Source organism: Silene latifolia, chromosome 1 (genome assembly GCF_048544455.1).
Source record: "Silene latifolia isolate original U9 population chromosome 1, ASM4854445v1, whole genome shotgun sequence".
In the NCBI taxonomy this organism is placed as follows: domain Eukaryota; kingdom Viridiplantae; phylum Streptophyta; class Magnoliopsida; order Caryophyllales; family Caryophyllaceae; genus Silene; species Silene latifolia.
In genome coordinates, this window is record NC_133526.1 from 167,428,665 (window position 1) to 167,449,521 (window position 20,857).

The following is a 20,857-nucleotide window of genomic DNA, read 5'->3' on the forward strand; positions in this document are numbered from 1 at the left end:
CGGAATAAGATGCTAGAGCCCACAATCGACGACCTTTGCCTTGGAATTGATGAAGATGATTAGACGAGAATGAAACGTAATTTAGGTTTTGGAGGAAATGACTTTAGAAACTGACACATGACTTATATATAATCTCTAATCATTTTAATCAAAACCGCGAAACTAACCCGTAACAGACCGGGTACTCGGTCGAGTATAGAGTATACTCGGCCGAGCGGTCAGGTATTACCATATTCGGCCGAGTATTCCTTGTTAGTAGCCTGACCAGAAACACACGACGCATTACTCGGCCGAGTAACAGACTTAGAAAACCGTAGTATTACAACGTTGACCCTTGGACTTTAGTTATCGTTTTCATAGACTCACCTATCTTTAGACTTGTGCTTATTCGTGGGATATCTTTTCCCCAACGCACTTTATTTTTAATTGTAAAACTTAACTATCCTACTTTTCTTTTCCGTTCGATCACGAATGGTGGATTTCGCATTTTAAACTTTAAAAAGTTTTAAAAATCCTGTATTTTTCGCCTAGATTTATTAGTTCTCTTTTGATGACCTATCGAGGGGTGTCACATCTAACACATGGGACGGGTCTCTCACATACTTCCGTAACTGAGACACATGAAAAACATTATGTACACGATCCAAGGCTGGTGGCAGAGCTAACCGATAAGCAACCTCTCCCACACGATCCAAAATCTCATACGAGTCAATGAACTTTTGGCTTAACTTCCCTTTCTTACCGAACCGCATTACCCCACGCATGGGTGACACTTTCAGAAGAACCTTATCCCCAACCTGAAACTCAATGTCCCGATGATGTAAGTCCGCATAGCTCTTTTGTCGATCCTGGGCCGCTTTCATCTTTTGCCGAATCACTTTCACTTGTTCTATCATCTCCTGTACCATCTGTGGTCCTAAAACCACTGCCTCAGCACTATCATCCCAGCAAATAGGACTCCTACACCTCCTCCCATACAAAGCCTCAAACGAAGCCATCCCAATACTCGTATGGTAGTTGTTGTTGTAAGAAAACTCAATCAAATCCAACCTATCTTCCCAACTACCACCAAACTCCATCACACAAGCCCTTAACATATCTTCCAAAGTCTTGATTGTTCTATCTGTCTGTCTATCTGTCTCAGGATGAAACACAATACTCATTTTCAAGGTAGTTCCCATCAACTCCTGCAACTCTTGCCAAACCGAGAAATAAACCTCGCATCCCGATCTGACATAATGTCCTTTGGCACCCCATGTAACCTCACTACATTCTTCCTGTAGCCATTTGTCAACTGCACCTTATTTCACGTATCTTTCATGGGAATAAAATGAGCTGACTTGATCAAACGATCCACGATCACCCATATCATGTTATTACCTTGATGGCTCCTCTGTAAACTCACTATGAAATCCATGGAGATAGATTCCCAACTCCACTCAGGTACCTCAAGAGACTGAATCTTACTCTGTGGTCTTCGCTGCTCCCTTTTGACTCTCTGACATGTCAAACACCTAGCCACAAACTCAGCTGTCTCCCTTTTCATCCCAGGCTACCAAAACGTCTTCTTCATATCCCTATAAAGCTTGTCACCACCCGGATGCACTGAATACGGAGTTCAATGAGCCTCTGTCATGATTGTCTTTCTCAACTCTTCATCCTTAGGCACACACCATCTCCCATCAAACCGAACACTCTCATCAGAATGAATAGAGAATTGAGACACTGTACCTTTCTCTACTCTAGCCCTCCACTCCTGAAACTTAGAATCAAGAGCCTGCTTCCTGCGAATATCATCATAAAGATCCGGTTCCACTGTTAAGTCTCCCCTAGTGTCCCCTTTATGAATCACATGTATCCCCATCTTACCTACCTCATCTCTCAACCTCATCAAAGACATAGCTGTGCATAAAGAATGCATACTCTTCCTACTCAACGCATCAGCAACCACGTTTGCTTTCCCTTCATGGTATATGATATCCATGTCATAATCCCCGATAAGCTCCATCCACCTCCTTTGTCTCATGTTCAGCTCCTTTTGAGTAAAGATGTACCTTAAACTCTTATGATAGTAAAACACCTTAATGGTCACCCCATAAAGATAGTGCCTCCAAATCTTGAGAGCAAACACAACTGCACCCAACTCTAGATCATGCGTCGGATAGTTCTCCTCATAAGGCTTCAGTTGCCTAAAAGCATATGCAATGACATTCCCGTTCTGCATCAACACACAACCCAACCCTTTCTTTGAAGCATCTGTATACACCTCAAAAGTCTCACTCCCCTCAGGTAAAGCTAAAACTGGAGCTGTGGTCAAACGCTCCTTTAATGTTTGGAATGCCGTCTCACAATTTTCGTCCCAATGAAACCTGTTCTCCTTCCTCATCAACGCGGTCATAGGCCTGGCAATCTTTGAAAAGTCTTTCACGAACCATCGATAGTACCCTTCCAAACCCAAGAAACTCCTGATCTCGGCCACATTCTTTGGTGCTTCCCACTTAGATACCGCTTCTATCTTGCTAGGATCAACAGATACACCCTCTTTAGAAATCACATGACCCAGAAAAGCCACTTTCTCTAACCAGAACTCATACTTACAGCTGGTTGTCGCGTAGAGTTTGCAACACCAACCTCAAATGCTCCTCGTGCTCCTCCTTAGTCTTATAATAGACTAAGATGTCATCTATAAACACCACCACGAACTGATCTAAGAACTGACTGAATACCCGGTTCATCAAATCCATAAACACTGCCGGCGCATTAGATTACCCAAACGTCATCACCACATACTCATAATGACCATACCTCGATCGAAAAGCTGTCTTTGGTATGTCTTCATCCCGAATCCTCACCTGATACTACCTCGATCTCAGATCAATCTTTGAAAAGACTCCGGCCCCACTCAACTGGTAAAAAAGGTCATCTATCCTTGGTAAAGGATACTTGTTCTTCACTGTAACACTGTTCAGCTCCCTATAGTTCATACACAACCTCAAGCTCCCATCTTTCTTCTTCACACACAAAACTGGTGCTCCCCACGACGATACACTAGGTCTAATGTACCCCTTGTCCACCAAATCATTCAACTGTTTCTTCAACTCCTCTAACTCCTTGGGACCCATGCGATACGGGCCTTAAAAATCGGTCCCGTCCCTGGTTTCAACTCCACACTGAAATCTATCTCTCTATATGGTGGTAAACCCAGTATCTCCTCTCGAAAAACATCTGAAAACTATCCCACCACTGGTATCTGATCTGTCGTCGGCTCTACCATACTATGATCTTTTACATGGCATAGAATCAAAGGACACCCCTTCCTCAAGTAAGACTTCAATGTCACCGCTGCAATCACTTTGACTTTGGGTTTGACAACAACCCACGATAAGACACACTAACTCCCTTAGGACCACTTAAAGAAACTTTCTTTTGGTGACAGTCTATTCTAGCCTTGTACTTAGCCAACCAATCCATCCCAACTATCATCTCAAAACCATCCATATGAAATTCTAACAAATCCACTGGAAGATCAACCTGCCCAAATATCATGGATACCCCCTTATATAACCTCCCACAAGACACTGACTCGCCCGACGGTATAAAAACTTCATCTTTTACAGACTCAAACTCTCTCAAACTCATATACTTAGCATGACCCGATGATACAAAAGAGTGTGACGCCCCCGAATCAAACAAAACAAAGGTAGAAACATCGTTAACAAGAAAGGTACCAGTGATCACGTGTACATCATCCTCAGTAGCTTGCTTGTCCATCATAAACAGTTTGCCACTGGTCTTTTGTCCACCCTCTTGTACTGTACTAGCTGATGTAGAAGGCTTGGCAGTTGACCCCTGATTGTTGTTAGCCTCCGGTTTCTGATAAGAATTACCGCCATTGGGGTTAAACCCACCGTTGTTGTTACTCTGCCCTCCTTGATTATTCCATGACCCAGCTGGTCGGTTGCTAGCATAGCTCTGTGTCGGACCCTTCGAAAAGCTCCCCTGTGATGGCTTCCGGAAACCTTTCCCCCCGGCACTAGTACATGAAAGAGTTAGTGTGCCGATATGTCCGGAATATTGTATAACCGATTAATTCTATGTGGCTACAATGTTCTGCTAGGAGCCACTTGTAGTCTGAGTCCTAAATGAGTTAGGATTCGGGTAGTATTAATCGGTCCTACAGGGTCACACACTAGATGAGTTTTGGGCAATTATAATTAATATAGATTAATTATTATAAAGGTAATAAGAATAATAAAAGATTGTTCAATTAGACTTTCCATATCCTAGATGGTCTAGAATTCTCCTTGAACTCCCTATATATAGAGATATAAGGGGAGATGTTTATAGATTAGTTTTTTTTTTCTGAAAGACAAAACCTCAAGGGAGAAAGAAGAAAGAAAATTGCCCTTAAATTTGTACTAGCATATATACTCATATTGTGTGGATACCGGTAGAGGCGCAACACTTGGGGCGTTATTGTGAGATGGTCTCACATATTATATTACTATTCAAGGATCTGCGATTTGGGTTTTATTATACTTCTTATTATTAGCATATTATTGGAATTGTTCCGCATCCAAGTAAGTTTGCTAATCACTCTTTTGTTTAATCTTAATAATTAACATGCATGAGGTCTTGGGAATTCTGTAATTCAAATATGTTGAAAATCGTTACAGAACCCTTCAGTGGTATCAGAGCGAACATGTGTTGTTAAGTATTAGATTAAAAGTTTGCGCCTTTAGATATAATTGTTGTATCTATGTTTTTGTTCTAGAGTTACAAGATTAGGGCTTTTAAACTGAATTCGTTCAATTAATACAATTGTTGTATGTTGTTAAACATTAAATTTAGGATTGTATCATAATAGATGTTGACTTGTATCGTAATATTTGATATTATGATGTATTCCTTTAATTCGATTAAAAGAACCCTAATTTAATTGATTTTAACAAAGCCCTAATTTGTTGTTAGATGCCTATTTTAAGAGTGTCTTAAAATCTCCAATTTGATTGGATCTAATTAGATTAGATATGTAATAAACCCTAATTTGATTAGGTGATTAAATTGTTTAATCAGTTTTTAATTTTGATTAAAGAAAAAAATATTGTTCACGAAAAATTATTCACGCGCGGGTACTGTTCACGGCTACTGTTCGCGGAATGTTACTGTTCATCAGTTCCAAATGTCGGAGTTTGATTTTACAATAGTGTTTTTCGAGTGTAAACGACATTCTAAACAGGACTGCATAGTAGGATCGGTATTTTTAAGCCAAATTATGACGTCTTGATAGACTTTCAGGTTGTTTTTGATTAAAAATTATAATTTTGATTTTTCATAATTTGGTTTTGGGTTTTAATCAATTTCATTGATTGATTGTTACAATGTTGTATTGATTTATGTTTATATCTTTATTTATTGTATATATACCCTGAATGATACGATTATCTACCCATGTTATTATGTTTTTGCATAAGATGTTTAAAAACTAACAATTATGAATTGTTGACGATTATGAATCGTTTTTGGGTTCTTAACTTGATTTGTTCTAATTTACAAATGTTTGTATATTACTTTTTATATATGATGTTTAAATATTAATTGAAGCCTGATATGTTGATTAGAACGACTAGGTTCCCTTATACCCTTTTCCTAAGAGAACTAGCGCCACGTTTAGGACCCGTGTCATGTATGACTCAATACTCCCTCAATTAAAATATTAAGTAATGCCCTTCCAAATTAATGACTGTAAAATACTTATATCGTTGGAAGTATTGTCTGCCAAATTAGAGTACTCCTTCTATATAAGGTGAACATGTGGGTAACAGTTACCCACACGTGAGATTTGGTTCACTTAACAAGGTCATCAAAACAGTTTTGGACTTTGGGGCAAATAGTCAAGTCACATAAAATGTTACCTGACAATTAGGAGTCGCATTTGGTGCGAGGTCTACCTTGATATGTGTAATTTGGGCGATGAGCCAAAGCTCACTCAAGCTATATATGATTGGGGATTCTAGGATACTATGCACATATGAGTGTTGTGTGTGTAGTGAATCTTAAAATTGTTTAAGAATGTTGTACAAATTGGGTCTTAAATTGGTTAAGATAATAACAATGTATTAATATATCGATTTAGTTTTGCATATGTTGTGTAATACTACGGTTTTGTCTATGGGTACTCTATCGAGTGGGGCTTACTCTGTCGAGTAAGTATGTTTTTATACAAAACAGTAGTCTGTCTGATGGGTACTCGATCGAGTATGTGTGGTTACTTACTCGATCGAGTAAGTTACTTTTACGGGTTATTTTAGCCGGGTTTTGTTAATAACGAGTGATTAATATAAAAGGATTTCCGCCACCTTTCTTAATCAGTTTTCACTTTTCTAAAACAATTCAAGAGAGAAAAAGAGTTACGTTGTTCTCCTTATTCGCGTTGTTAACAAATCCCGAGGGCTAGGATCGTCGGATCGTCTTGTTCTTTACATCGTTGAGTTCGTCGCATAAAGAGTAATATTCTTGTATAACTTTTATAGTGATTCGTTGAGTTTGTTCAAAACCCTAATTGGGTAATTTGGGGGGTTTTGGGTGTTTGATTGGCTTAGTAGTAATTGCATGATTGTATATGTGTTTATAGAAGGAGATTTCGTAGAAGAGCATTTTGATTAGCTGCTTGTGACGGTCTTGTGATGGCTTATTTCAGGTAGGGTTTCCCTACTCAGTATTGGCTACATAATGTGTGGTGATTGTTGTTGTGATTATTGGTTAATTATATTGTTGGTTGTTTCAGACGATTGTTGAGTTGTATTGTGATTGCTGATTGTCTGTCTGTGTTCTTCGGGGCGTGTCCCTAGCTGAGTGGAGTCACTTGCGGGAGTGACTTCACACCCATGATTCGCCTTCGGTGGAACCCGCCACAGAAGGGATGTGCACATTAATGGACGTGGGTTTATCGCTCGATGGAGATGAGCGGGGATTTGGTGGGTACGGCTGCGGTCCCCCACTGGCGGTGTGGAGTTTCTGTTGCGATGGGTACTCTGGCAGGGCTACACACTTTTTTGTGTAGTCATTTACGTGGAGATTGTTCATGGAGACCGGGGTTTGATGTGACGAATGTGTTGTTTGGTATTGTTGTATTGTATTTTGTTTTGTGTAATTAGTACTGACCCCGTTTAATTGTTTTAAAAACTGTGGTGATCCATTCGGGGGTGGTAAGCAGTTATTGAGCAGGTATGAGCTGATGCGTATGGGATAACTGGGAGGAGTCACCACGATGCAGTTTAGAAGTCTTCCGCTGTGTCTGATAGTTTTATAGTCTTTTGATAGTAGACAGTTTTGGAGAACTTGTATCTCTTTATCAGTTTTGGTTTTTGGCATGTAATCACGTTAAACGTTATTTACTATTTAAGTATGTTTCTTTATTGTCTGATGATTATCATTGCCTCGGGTAACCGAGATGGTGACGATCCTATACCTGAGTGGTCCTGGTAAGGCACTTGGAGTATGGGGGTGTCACAAAGTGGTATCAGAGCGACGATCTTGAAACCTGTAACCAATGAATCTAATGAACCTAGGGAGTCTAACTAAAAAGAACCCGGGTAGGAGTTGTAAGAGCTAATGCAAAGACTTGGGAGACGTCCTAAAGTCGCGAACTCGCCCTACATTTTTGAACCGGTCACATGGGGTATGTGTCGGGATCGTTATGTGCTTATCGGGTGCTTTGTGTATCTATATAGTAGTATGTTATATGAATTGATGGATGCATGCATATGGAGGATGGGAGATCTGAGTTGAAAGATGATGATGACGTGAATTGTATGTTGGTTGATTGTAAAGCATGAAAGTATAATGATATATATATATATATATATATATATATATATATATATATATATATATATATATATATATATATATATATATATATATATAATGTGGCATGTTAGAATTATGAAAGGAAAATTGTTTTGTTTATATATATAAAGCAATGCGTAAGTATATATGTTGTTGTTGTCGTTTTGTGTAAGAGTATAGAAAGTTGGGAGTGTGAATTGAACATGTGTTTGGTGAATATGTTGAACGAATATGGTGGATAAATATGTGGTATGATGGGTGAATTGGTGGAAAAAGATGAATAATCGTTGTATGATAATATGATTTCTGATAAAGCATGTTGTATGATGCAAGAGATTTTACAGTGTTGTTATGCTAGTAACATGTGAATAGGGGACTTGATGTTATATCTTTGTGATTTTGTTTACGTAAAGTTATAGAATAAAAACATGTAGGTAATACATGCTTGGTAAGTTGAATAGTGTATGTGCCTAATGGAAGTTGTTGTTTAGCTTTTGTAAATAGTAACATGTGGTTAGGGATACTGGTTTTATGAGTATTGAGTTATTTTGTTTACCTTGTTGTTGTTTAAGTTGTCTGGAGGTAAAAATCGAATAGTTATGTCGTATGATTACAGCAAAGTTGTCTTTAAACTGTTATAACTTGAGATGTATATATGATTTTGATGTGATTCCAATTGGAGGTGATAGCTTGTTCTGTTACGATTATAACGATAGGTCACACGCCCAAAACGACCAAGAAACGAGTGAGTTATGACCGTTTTACGAAAATTGGATAGTGCTGAGAGATGCGTAGGGTAGTCGATCGAGTGGCCCTTACTCGATCGAGTGCACCTCTTGTTACTCGATCGAGTAACCCTTACTCGATCGATTAACCCTGGTAATTTGTTATACGTGTCTCTGACTTTCACCTACTCGATCGAGTAGGCTATTCACTCGATCGAGTAGCCTGTACTCGATCTAGTGACCCCTGTTTTAAGTCATATGCTTACCTTTTACTTCGTTGCATATTATGTTTAATTCAAAGGTGTTATATTGTTTCTTTATGCATTGTTTTACGTATGTATTGGTCCTGATACGTAAGTTACCCAATCTTATGATGTAAGGAGTGGCACCTGTGGTGAGTATGAGTTAGGTGGGAGGACATGAGTTATTTGTGGTTGTGATAGATAGTGGAAAAAGAAAAGGAAGATCGTTATGGCTTAATTGAGACATAGAGCATGTTTTCTGAGATGAGATGAGTGATATGATTGTGTGTTGAGTAACGTAAAAAGTAAGTGAATATGGGCAAGGGATGATGTGAGTCTAAGGAACGTGAGAATGAAAAGATTGAAAGTAAGGATGTGGATAGTGGCAACTTGAGATGTATAAAGAATTATGGAGGGAGATGGTTAGGAGTCGTGCGGGTTAAGAATATATGTAGTGAAAGTTCGTTTTAAAGGGGTTGAGAAGAGTGGTATATAGTGAACTTTATGGAGACATGTTGCGAGGTGGATTTGTAGACAGTGAGTGAGTTTGGGAGATTTGGTTTATTAAGAGGTGAAACTACTGTGTGATTTCCTTGGGCAATTAACGGTATGAAATGAATTTTGATTTCTAGAGATGTACAAAGGAGATGCAATTGTTTGAACAATGAACGTTGATTTTATGGATAGATTAGTGGCAAGTGTGAGTGATAGCATAATAAGAGAAGATCCATGGTAAGAAAGAGTGAGATGATATCGATATGAAATTATGGGATTTGAGTTTTGGAGCGATGAGAAGGTAATTGAAGAACTAAAGGGTTAGGTAGAAGTAATAAGGAGTTGAGCTATTAAGGGGTATTGTTGAGTATAAAGAGAAAAGAAGGATAAAAGTAAGCTGAGAAAAATGTTCACCGGAGTTATGTGATATAAAAGTAAGGAATCGTCGAGATGTATGATACTATCAAGAGTAAGTGAGTTAATGGTTATACAGAAGTTTCAGGATAACATGATTAATCATGAGTTTCGAGGAATTAAGGGAGTATGAAGTTGGTGGAGTATTTGCACGATACGATATTTTTTGTGGAGAGTTAGATGACGATACAAGTAAGGATAGTATTGGGAATAATGTTGAGGTAATTTTGTTGATGGATTTGATGTTCGTTATTTGGGATGTTAACCAAAGGTAGGAAATAAACCGTGATGTTTAGAGATGAGTGTAAGAGGCTTGATGTCCGAACAATGGTGGTGTTGAGGTGTTGTCACTAGTGATTAAGGGCGATGATGAGCAGGAAAGATAGCCATTCTAAAGAGGTTGATTTTGTAGAGACCAGATTGATAGGTATGGTTGTGAGGAAGTATAAGATGTGGCTATAGGAGGCGGTTGCTAGTAGTTGAGTAGTAATGGTATGGTTATACTTGCCATGAGGTGATGGTTATGCGAATGGGAAATGTGTTATGAGGGGCATATGAGTTAAGCACGGGCGACAGGTAACCTTTATCGAGTGGTAACTTACGTGATCAGGATTGACTGGTTGGATGTGATTATGGGTCTATGATGTGTATAAATGTTTGTGTGAGGTTCTGACCTCACGAGAAGCGGTATGGTGTGATAGTTATAAAGTTGTTATATGAATGTCTGTGATATATGTTGGGGACGACAATCTAATGGAATGAGGTTCAAAAGGTAATAATTTGATTGATCTGGCATGGATAGTTAAAATCGTATGTGTATTGATTATACATGTTTATTCCGTGAAAAGGTATGGATGATATGCATGAGATTCTTGTATGTTTATTCCGTATAATATGTTGTATTATTATCTAGTAAAGCCGTTTTGAGTAAATTTTCTTGTCCGGAAAGTTATACCGAGTCAGTGTTTATGGGAATTATATGTGGTTGTGATGTCTATCGATGTGGTTGTTTTGCCTCGGGTGGTGATCCGGGCACGGTACTTCGTGTTGTGATGTGGGTGTTTTCACGCTGCGGTGCGGCTGTTGGTGGCGGTGTTGCGATGCCGTCACCGGTTGTGGTGGAGTAGGTGGGATGATTATGATACGAGTTCTCAAAAGTACATACCAGTCATACATAGATTGTTGTTTTGGTTGGCTGCTGCTTCCTGAGAGTTTTAGTTTGTACAGATAGACAGTTGTTTTGTTTATTGATGTTTCTTACCAATTTCAGTTTGGGAATGAGGGTACAGTATGATATAAAAGAGAGTTGGGTATGTTTTCATTGTTGTCATGGTATAGTGATATTCTGTTGATGGGACACTGTTGTGAGAAGTTGTTATAGTAATTTTGATCTTGTTTTAAGATGAGGCATCGGTAGACATAGTCATGGTAAGTGATTTGTGGAACATGTGTTGTACTGATATGGACGCTGCAGGGGGTTCATAATCAGATTTTGGGACAGTGAGTGTAGGGTGTTTGGATTTAGTGTCATGTTAAATCATGTATGAGTTTTGCAGTGATGAAAGAAAAGAACTCGAGGATCTAGAATGAGTGTACGTAACAAGTGTGAATCGTGAGCTATGCTTTTGACGATAGGAGTTTATATAGTTTATATAGAGAGGTATATCGTGTTGCGGTAATGTGGAAGAGTTGGAGTATTGGTTATGTTAAAGATTTTGTGGTATATGTTAGGTGGTGTGCCGAGTGAATTTAGGTGGGAGAACTGTTTAAGTAAGAGAGCCGTGGATATAGGAATGGTGAGTGTCTAGATTATAGGCGATTATCGTTGACATGTCGTGGTGATGACGATAAGGAGAAGATATAGCTAAGGATTTAGTATTAGTGAGTTACGAGGACGTAACATTTGTTTTAAGAAGCGTAGGATGCGATAAAAGAGAGTTTCATGGTTGTGCATGTGGTAGTATAATTGGAAGTAGAGTGTTGGTGTAGCATAAAGGATGGATATTTGTTGTGATTGACTTTATTTAAGGGCATGGCCGTGCCTGTAGTAGTTCAGTGTTTAGGAATGGAATAATACTTCGATAGTGTTAACGGTTGGATGATGATGTTTAGGAGTTCGAGAGTGTTGACAATGGCATGATGATGTTTATGAGTGTAAGTAAACTTCGAGGATGAAGTTCCTTTTAAGGATGGTAGAATGTAACATTCTGTTTGATGTCTATGAGTGTCTTGCTATTGAATTTGCTAGTGGATGATATATTACGGAGCTAGCAGCGTTTGTGGACAGTAGTTGGTAGTGTATGGAGTTAGTGTCGAGAGAGATATAATGGAGTTGATACGATATCGTGAGCCATGTTGTGGAGGTAGGAATAGTTGGTGGAGTTGGTGTTACGAGTTCATGTTTGGTTGGTTGGAGTTTTGTTTTGAGTTCTTAGTCGTGTTGTTGTGTCTTGATCGAGTTAGTATGTTTGTTTGTTTTTGAGTATGGGTTGAACTTCGGGGACGAAGTTCCTTTTAAGGAGGGAAGATTGTAATACTACGGTTTTATATGTCTATGGGTACTCTATCGAGTGGGGCTTACTCTGTCGAGTAAGTATGTTTTTATACAAAACAGTAGTCTGTCTGATGGGTACTCGATCGAGTATGTGTGGCACTCGATCGAGTAAGTTACTTACTCGATCGAGTAAGTTACTTTTACGGGTTATTTTAGCCGGGTTTTGTTAATAACGCGTGATTAATATAAAAGGATTTCCGTCACCTTTCTTAATCAGTTTTCACTTTTCTAAAACAATTCAAGAGAGAAAAAGAGTTACGTTGTTCTCCTTATTCGCGTTGTTAACAAATCCCGAGGGCTAGGATCGTCGGATCATCTTGTTCTTTACACCGTTGAGTTCGTCGCGTAAAGAGTAAGATTCTTGTATAATTTTTATAGTGATTCGTTGAGTTTGTTCAAAACCCTAATTGGGTAATTTGGGGGTTTTGGGTGTTTGATTGGCTTAGTAGTAATTGCATGATTGTATATGTGTTTATAGGAGGAGATTTCGTAGAAGAGCATTTTGATTAGCTTCTTGTGACGGTCTTGTGATGGCTTATTTCAGGTAGGGTTTCCCTACTCAGTATTGGCTACATAATGTGTGGTGATTGTTGTTGTGATTATTAGTTAATTATATTGTTGGTTGTTTCAGACGATTGTTGAGTTGTATTGTGATCGTTGATTGTCTGTCTGTGTTCTTCGGGGCGTGTCCCTGGCTGAGTGGAGTCACTTGCGGGAGTGGCTTCACGCCCATGATTTCGCCTTCTGTGGAACCCGCCACAGAAGGGATGTGCACATTAATGGACGTGGGTTTATCGCTCGATGGAGATGAGCAGGGATTTGGTGGGTACGGCTGCGGTCCCCAACGGGCGGTGTGGAGTATCTGTTGCGATGGGTACTCTGGCAGGGCTACACACTTTAGTGTGTAGTCAGTTACGTGGAGATTGTTCATGGAGACCGGGGTTTGATGTGACGATTGTGCTGTTTGGTATTGTTGTATTGTATTTCGTTTTGTGTAATTAGTACTGACCCCTTTTAATTATTTTAAAAATTGTGGTGATCCATTTGGGGGTGGTGAGCAGTTATTGAGCAGGTATGAGCTGATGCGTATGGGATAACTGGGAGGAGTCACCACGATGCAGTTTAGAAGTCTTCCCATGTGTCTGATAGTTTTATAGTCTTTTGATAGTAGACAGTTTTGGAGAACTTGTATCTCTTTATCAATTTTGGTTTTTGGTATGTTATCATGTTAAACGTTATTTACTATTTAAGTATGTTTCTTTATTGTCTGATGATTATCATTACCTTGGATAACCGAGATGGTGACGATCCTATACCTGAGTGGTCCTAGTAAGGCACTTGGAGTATGGGGGTGTCACATGTTGATAGTTGTAATTTATCATTGTTGTCATGTTTTTCAAGTGAGTTTGAATCGTTCAAATTCATAGATTGGTTTCTTTGAGAATTGTTCTCAATTAAGCAAAGTGAAGTTTGTCTTCAAAAGAAATTTTATCAAACCATAATTAATGCTAATGTATAGTTTAGACTAAATACCGAAAGTCATAAAGATGATTATTCGTACCATATGTGTGAATTGTTTAAAATAATGGAATTACTCCCGCTTAGTGAGAAAAATATGTGGAATGATCCACTTAGTCCACCCGGCATTGTTATGACATAATTATATTGATAATTTGGATTAATTGGATATCCTTCTCATCAAAGGTTGATGATTAAAATTGTTTCAGTTCTACCTTAAGTTATATTCAATTCATTGTGAATGATGCATGTAACTTAAGCGAATTTCTCACTTAGTAACTGATACGTGCAATTTATATAGTCTTTTTAGCCTCTTATTGCACGTATTTTTATATCATTTTCGTTGCTTTGTATTGCAAAATACCCCAATTGGCTACTTTGGGCCGTTTTGTCTCATTTGCAAGAATGGACCTTGAAGTGGTGGAATCGTGCCTTATTCGTTCCTCCTAGCATGCATTTTAAGAAGATGAAGATTTAGAGCAGAATGTCGTACCTCGGGAAGCGTGAAAGAGGTCCTTGGAAGCTAACCAAAGGTGTTCGAGCTGTTTTCAGTGGCAAGTTACTCGATCGAGGTCTTTTGTGGTCGATCGAGTAGATTTGGCGGTTGCTGGTGTTCGATCGAGTCCCTGCTGTACTCGATCGAAATATGCTAATTTGAAGGTCTTCGATCGAGAGCCCTTTTTGTTCGATCGAAGGGAATGGCTGAGGAATCACTCGATCGAGAGGAATGAAATGCCTCGATCGAGTGATTAGCTTATTTACTCGGGATTTTTGTTCCGTGTTTAGGTTTATTTTAGTTAATAAACGCTTCCCTATATAAGGGAAGACGTCATTAGGATAATTATCAGATCTTATCATACATACTCTACACTTAATTACTCTTCTAATTACTGCTGTAACTTTTTCTCTGCCTCTTTATTTCCGGATCTAAGCTTTGTAATCTTTCCTTTCTCTTTAATCTCAATTTAATCCTTTGTTTACTCTTAATTATTGTTCTCTTGTTCTATTGTCTTTGATGATTAGTTTATGCTTCATCCTTTTTATTCATTTATCATGTGTCTTATTAGCATATTCAATTTTGTTATCGTTAGTAATATCAATAGCATGAGTAGCTAAACCCCCTTATGTTAGGATTAGGGGACCCATGGTAGTGAAGTGACGATGTTGTGAATAGGCTAGACGATTGATTGTGAGAACTGTCTTATAGCAATATAACTATAATAAGTTTAGTTGAGTGCACGCTTCTAAACCCCTTAATTTGGTTAAATTCAATCCTAGATCGGAAGATTGGATTGAACAGACCTGTTATGAACAGTAGACTACCCTAATGAGGACGGAAGTTAAGTTAGTTGTAATCTAGGGTGGATAGCGGACCGGAAGGACCTTTCCCTTGCCCTTCTCACAGTAGATCGTCTGAACTGTTTATGGCTGAGTTAGTGAACTGCCATGGTGAACCGAATTCCTGACATATCTCACTTTATCTGATCACATATCTTGCTTTTTCTTGCTTTACTGCTCTTTTCTTTGCTTCTCTTGCCTTAAACCTTTATTAGTGTAGAACCCAACTAAAAACCCCCATTTGTTACTAGACAGACGTAATTAGCAGATAGATACATTAGCCTCCCTGTGGAGATCGACCCTACTTCCGCTAACTTCTGTTAGTTGTCCTAGGTAATTATTTTTGATACTAAAACGACGGTATCAAATTTTGGCGTCGTTGCCGGGGAGGCAATTAGCCTATTTATCTGTCTTGCTTTCGTTTTTCTCAGTCTCAGGGAATTCCTAATTCCTTGAGATAGTTCTTATTTATTTTCTCTAGTGCTGTTTATGCCCAGGTCTAACAGTTCAGAGTTAGTACCAGCTGATCCTGAACCAGAGCGGACCTTTCGCTATAGAAAAAGACTGTTGAGAAAGATTCAAAAGGAAGCCTTGAGTACTTTTGAACCCGAACTAGAACATTTCTTATTTGCAGAAGACCCGTCTTTTGAAGAAGAGAATTCTATTTCTGCCGTTAGTCCTGTGAAAATGCCTAATATCGCAAGTCATTCGGAGCCTACAGCTGCTTCAATCCCTAAAGGTTTCAATCTTGCAACCGAAGATGGGAACACATTTGACATTCGGCCATCTTATATCAACTTGGTCGAAAGAAATATGTTTCGCGGAGTAGCTGGTGAGGATCCGCGGAAGCATATGGAGGTATTCACGGACTATTGTTCTACCATTCCCGCTACTAAGGGAGTGACCCAAGACAAGATTAAGGAGGTCCTATTTCCTTTCTCTTTAACTGATGGAGCCAGAGATTGGCTGACTGACCTTGATAGAGCTGCAGCAGGAATAACAAATTGGGAGACTTTGGCTCTCACTTTCTACAAAAGGTACTTTCATCCGTAAATAACTAATCAGCTGAGAGGAAAAATCACGAGTTTCAAGCAAACTCCGGATGAAAACTTGTACGAAGCGTGGAACCGGTTTAAGAAGATGGTACCGTCTGTCCCACATCACGGTTTCGAGCCATGGTACCTATGCAACCAGTTTTATAATGGGTTGTACGACGACCACCGTGCTATTTTAGATGTTGCATCAAATGGTCGATTTCAGAAGAATATAGATGATGACAAAGGATGGTGAATTATTGAGGAGATGGCTACCCATTGTGCTGAGTATGGGAACCCAAGAGGAGGAATAAGAACAGTCTCTTCTGTTGATAGCGCAGTTGTGGCTCAGCTGGAAGCCATGAATGCCCGTTTTGACAAATTGGAGTTGCAGAATGCTGGAGATTAACAGACGGTTCACTTGTTGACTAGACAAGAAACCGTTTCATGTGAGAGGTGTGGAAGAAATAATGGTCATACTGCTGTTGACTGTCTAACCGAGAAGGAGCAAGTTCTTGCCTTTCAACAATATAGGCAAGGGGGCTCCTATTACAACAATCAGAGTGGAGTCCATCCTAATTTGAGATGGACTAGTCAGAATATATTGAATCCTACACCTCCACCGCAGCAGCAACAACCTTACGTTCCGCCTCATAAAGCTTAACAAGGCTTTCAAAAGCCTCCATCCTTTCCACCGCCGCAACAAGGTGCTTCTTCCAGTGGTGTAAGTGAAATGGCAGACTTGAAGTCGATGATTCAGTCCTTGACAATTCAGTTGCAGAAGAGTGACCAACAAAAAGATGCATCTATAACATCACTTGAGTCTCAAATAGCTCAACTCGCCACTAATCAATCTTCAAGGAAGCCCGGTCATTTACCATCTCAACCTGATAAGAACCAACATGAGACGGTGAATCTGATTAATTTGAGAAGCGGTCTTTCCTACGAAGGACCTAAATTATCAACTGATGAAGATAAATCAAACCCGAGAATTACTGTTGCTGAGCGTGAACAGTCGTCGTTGGACGAAAGTAAGCTGAACCCGAAGAAAATCCTTGATCGACTCATTTCAGGTGGTCGATCGAGAGGAAATGCTGAGGAAATTACTCGATCGAGTGAAATTGCTGTTCGATCGAGTAATGCTGAAAAGGAAGACTTTGATCGAGTGGAGGAAAGTCCTCGATCGAAGGATATTGCTAATGACAGTGCTCGATCGAAGGAAAAAAGAGGTCGATCGAGTAAGAACGTTGATGATCGTGTTGAAACTTTGGCAGAAAGAAATAAGGGCTTGGAAATTCCCATTACGGTTCCCTTTCCAAGGCGATTACAGAATAAGAAGGCCGAACAACAGTTCAGGAAATTTGCTGATATTCTGAAGAGCCTTCATGTCAATGTACCATTCGCCGAACTGCTTACCCAGGTACCCTCTTACATGAAATTTATGAAAGAAATATTAACGCGTAAGAGGCATATTAGTGACCATGAGACGGTAGCTTTGACTGAAATAGGGTCCGTCTTGATTCAGAATAAGACACCACCCAAACAATCTGACCTGGGTAGCTTTTCTATTCCATGCCATATAGGGACCCATTTAATTGATAATGCGCTATGTGACTTAGGAGCTAGCATAAGTGTCTTACCATTGTCTCTCGCTAAGAGACTTGGTTTGACCAAATTTCACTGTACCAACATGACCGTGCAGATGGCCGACCGTACAATATCATGGCCACTAGGTGTCTTAGAGGACATACCTGTGAAGATCGGGAAATTGTATATTCCCGTTGATTTTGTGGTCTTGGACATCCCCGAGGACTCTTACACTCTTATTATTTTAGGACGACCATTCTTATTTACTACTCGTGCGGTAATCGATGTCGGGGGGAAGACCCTTACTTTTCAGGTAGGTGACGAGGAGCTGACCTTTTCTCAGTCCAATGCTCGTAGGGCCCCTATGCAACTTCAACCTTGCAATGCCTTACCCTCTATAGACCCAGACACAGATTCTCCAGTTGATGACATTGAGTTTTGTGCTGCTATATTAACACCTCCGCCTCAGAGTGAGAGCAATATGGAGGACCATTCTGTTGTTTCCTTTAATGCAGGTACAAAAAGGGTGGATATTGGAGATTCTGTCGGCCAAGGTACAGTGAAAGGCAAGTTAAGTGATGGGAATGCTGCAAATGATGATGCCAAAAAGAATGACAAAGGGAAGAAGAAAGTGAAGGCGTATGTGGACGCAAACTATTCTTCTTTAATCAGTTCAAGTTAAGGCTCATGGCGATCCAAGAGGACGGTCCGCGATGCTGAAGGGATCTCCTCCAGTCAGAAGCCCTCTTTTGGGCTGTTACAGTGTTTTGGAAGATAAGCGGGAAATGTCCCGATGTAAAACTTTGTAATTTGAATTTCCGTTAGACATTTTAAATTGCGTTTAGACTTTTAGACAATAGCGTAGTTAGTTTCTAGCTAAGACCGAATATAGACTGCGTATTTTTGTGAATTTGGTGTTTGCGGGATGCATTTTTCTGTGTTTTTATGCAGGTTTGGGGAAGATACGCTGCATTAGGATGCGTGCCAAAGGAAAACAACTCGATCGATCACTTTTTGTACTCGATCGAGAGAAATGCTCAGGAAAAGGATTCGATCGAAAGGGTTGCTGTCCTCGATCGAAGGGTCCAAAAAGGGAAGTTCTCGATCAAGAGGAGTTTTACTCGATCGAGTAGATTGGAGGACAAAACTCTCGATCGAGTGGTTTCAAATCACTTGATTGAGTGCCAGATGCTTATAACACGCAAGGGAGTTCTTTTTTTTCCCTTCATTCTATTTCATTATTACTCCTTTCTTCTTCCTTTTATTGCGATAAACACCATTAAATCCCCCAAACCTCCATTTTTCTTCCCCTTTACCAAATTAATCACCCACGTTGTGTTCCTTGCTCTAATTTCGACAAAAGCCCTCTTCTTTCCCCTTCAAATTCGTGCTTATCGCGGGTTAATTAAGGTTCTAGGGTTTGCTCAAGTCGGGTCTCAATCCGACTATTTTGTTGCATTTTTGTTGATTTTATTGCTTCTAATTGTGGGTAATCGTCAAGTAAGTCTTTCCCCTTGCCTTTTATTGTTTAATTTGATTGTATTCGACCTTAATTAGGGCTTAGGGTTTCGAAAATTTGATTAATTTGGGGAAAATCATGTTGTCATTGTTTAATTCACTGATTTAAGGACTTATTTGATTGGTAGGATGGATAGTAGTATCGTACCCTCTACTGTTTCTACTGCTAGTCCGTCTGTTTCTGAGATGGTGGTCTCTACTGCTACCACCGTCACTAGCCCTGTTACTGCTAGTGTTACTGTTGCTGCTGTCACTACAGCTTCTGTCCCTTTCACGGTGTCGACCCCTGCTGCGTCGTCACCCGCTGTCACAACTGCTTTTTCGTCCGCGTTAGTACCTCGACCAGTCACAGGCCGCGCTCCTGGACTGGCCGCTTCTGCTTTGGATGCTGCTGGATGAGGACGGGGACGAGGACGAGGTGCTCCTACTACTGCTGCAGGACGCACTGCTGCCAGGTTCGTGGCAGACGACTCCTTGGACTCGCTTCCCGAGTTCCCTCAGGTAAGTTTCTTGAACTCGCTTCATCATAAACGTTTTAAAAATTTAATGCGCTGTGACATTACTTCCACTAAGTTTTTGTGTCGGACTTCACTTCAGAAATTGGGGATTTACGAGCCTGTTGCTGAATTGTTAAACGGGACAGGGATGACTGGGTTGACCACAATGAGTGCACTGACATACGAGCAGCTGACCCTTGAGTTTTTCAGCTCTTTCACTTTCTCAGCTGGTGCATAAGACACTGACCCGGAGAGCTCTTGTGTCTCCTTTAGACTGTTTAACCAGACCACTTCTTGGACCTTAGCTGAGTTTGGGAGGCGGTTAGGTTTGTCTTCTCACGGCCATCAGGACCCTCCTCGGAAGGTCCTGCGCTTACTTTAGCCTACTTTGGCACAAACTCCTTATGACCAGCGGAAGCTGGCTCACGTCCATCTTCCCCCGGCCCGTTACTTTCTTCGTCTCCTAGGAGGGACGATCTTTGGCCGTAAGGAGCGTAATAACATTAACAATGTTGAGTTGTCTATTTTAGGGGGCTATTTCAACATTGATAGCGCTGGCCCCTTCGTTTTTAACATTGCTTACTTGACAGCTCAGCATTTTAATGTTGTCAGGCAGAAGACGACGGGCACGATTTCCTGTGGAGGCATAGCCTCCTACCTCGCCCGTACTCTCTTCACTGACTTTCCCCGAGACCTGACACACTTAGATAGGGAAGCGAACTTAGATATTAGCGCCATATTGGCGATGTTTTGGTTAGCTAAGGATCAGCGGACTTGGAAGATCTGTGGTTCCGAGTCCGTTACCTTACCGTTTCCCGATCTTCCCCATCTTTCACCTTTGACCACTGTGACGGGTAGGTTACCTCCACCTATACCTTCCTACCACCTCACACTTGCTCCTTCCACTTCTTTCGCTTCTAAGAAACGAAAGCGACCTGAGACTGGAGAGGGGTCCACGCCGACTCAGGCTGGGCAGACTTCCACGCCCACGCCCACACCTACATCGACCCCTACCCCTACTCCTTCTGTTACACAGCCGGTTCTACCGGCTAATTTTGTTCCTCCTACTCCCTTTGTGGCGCCT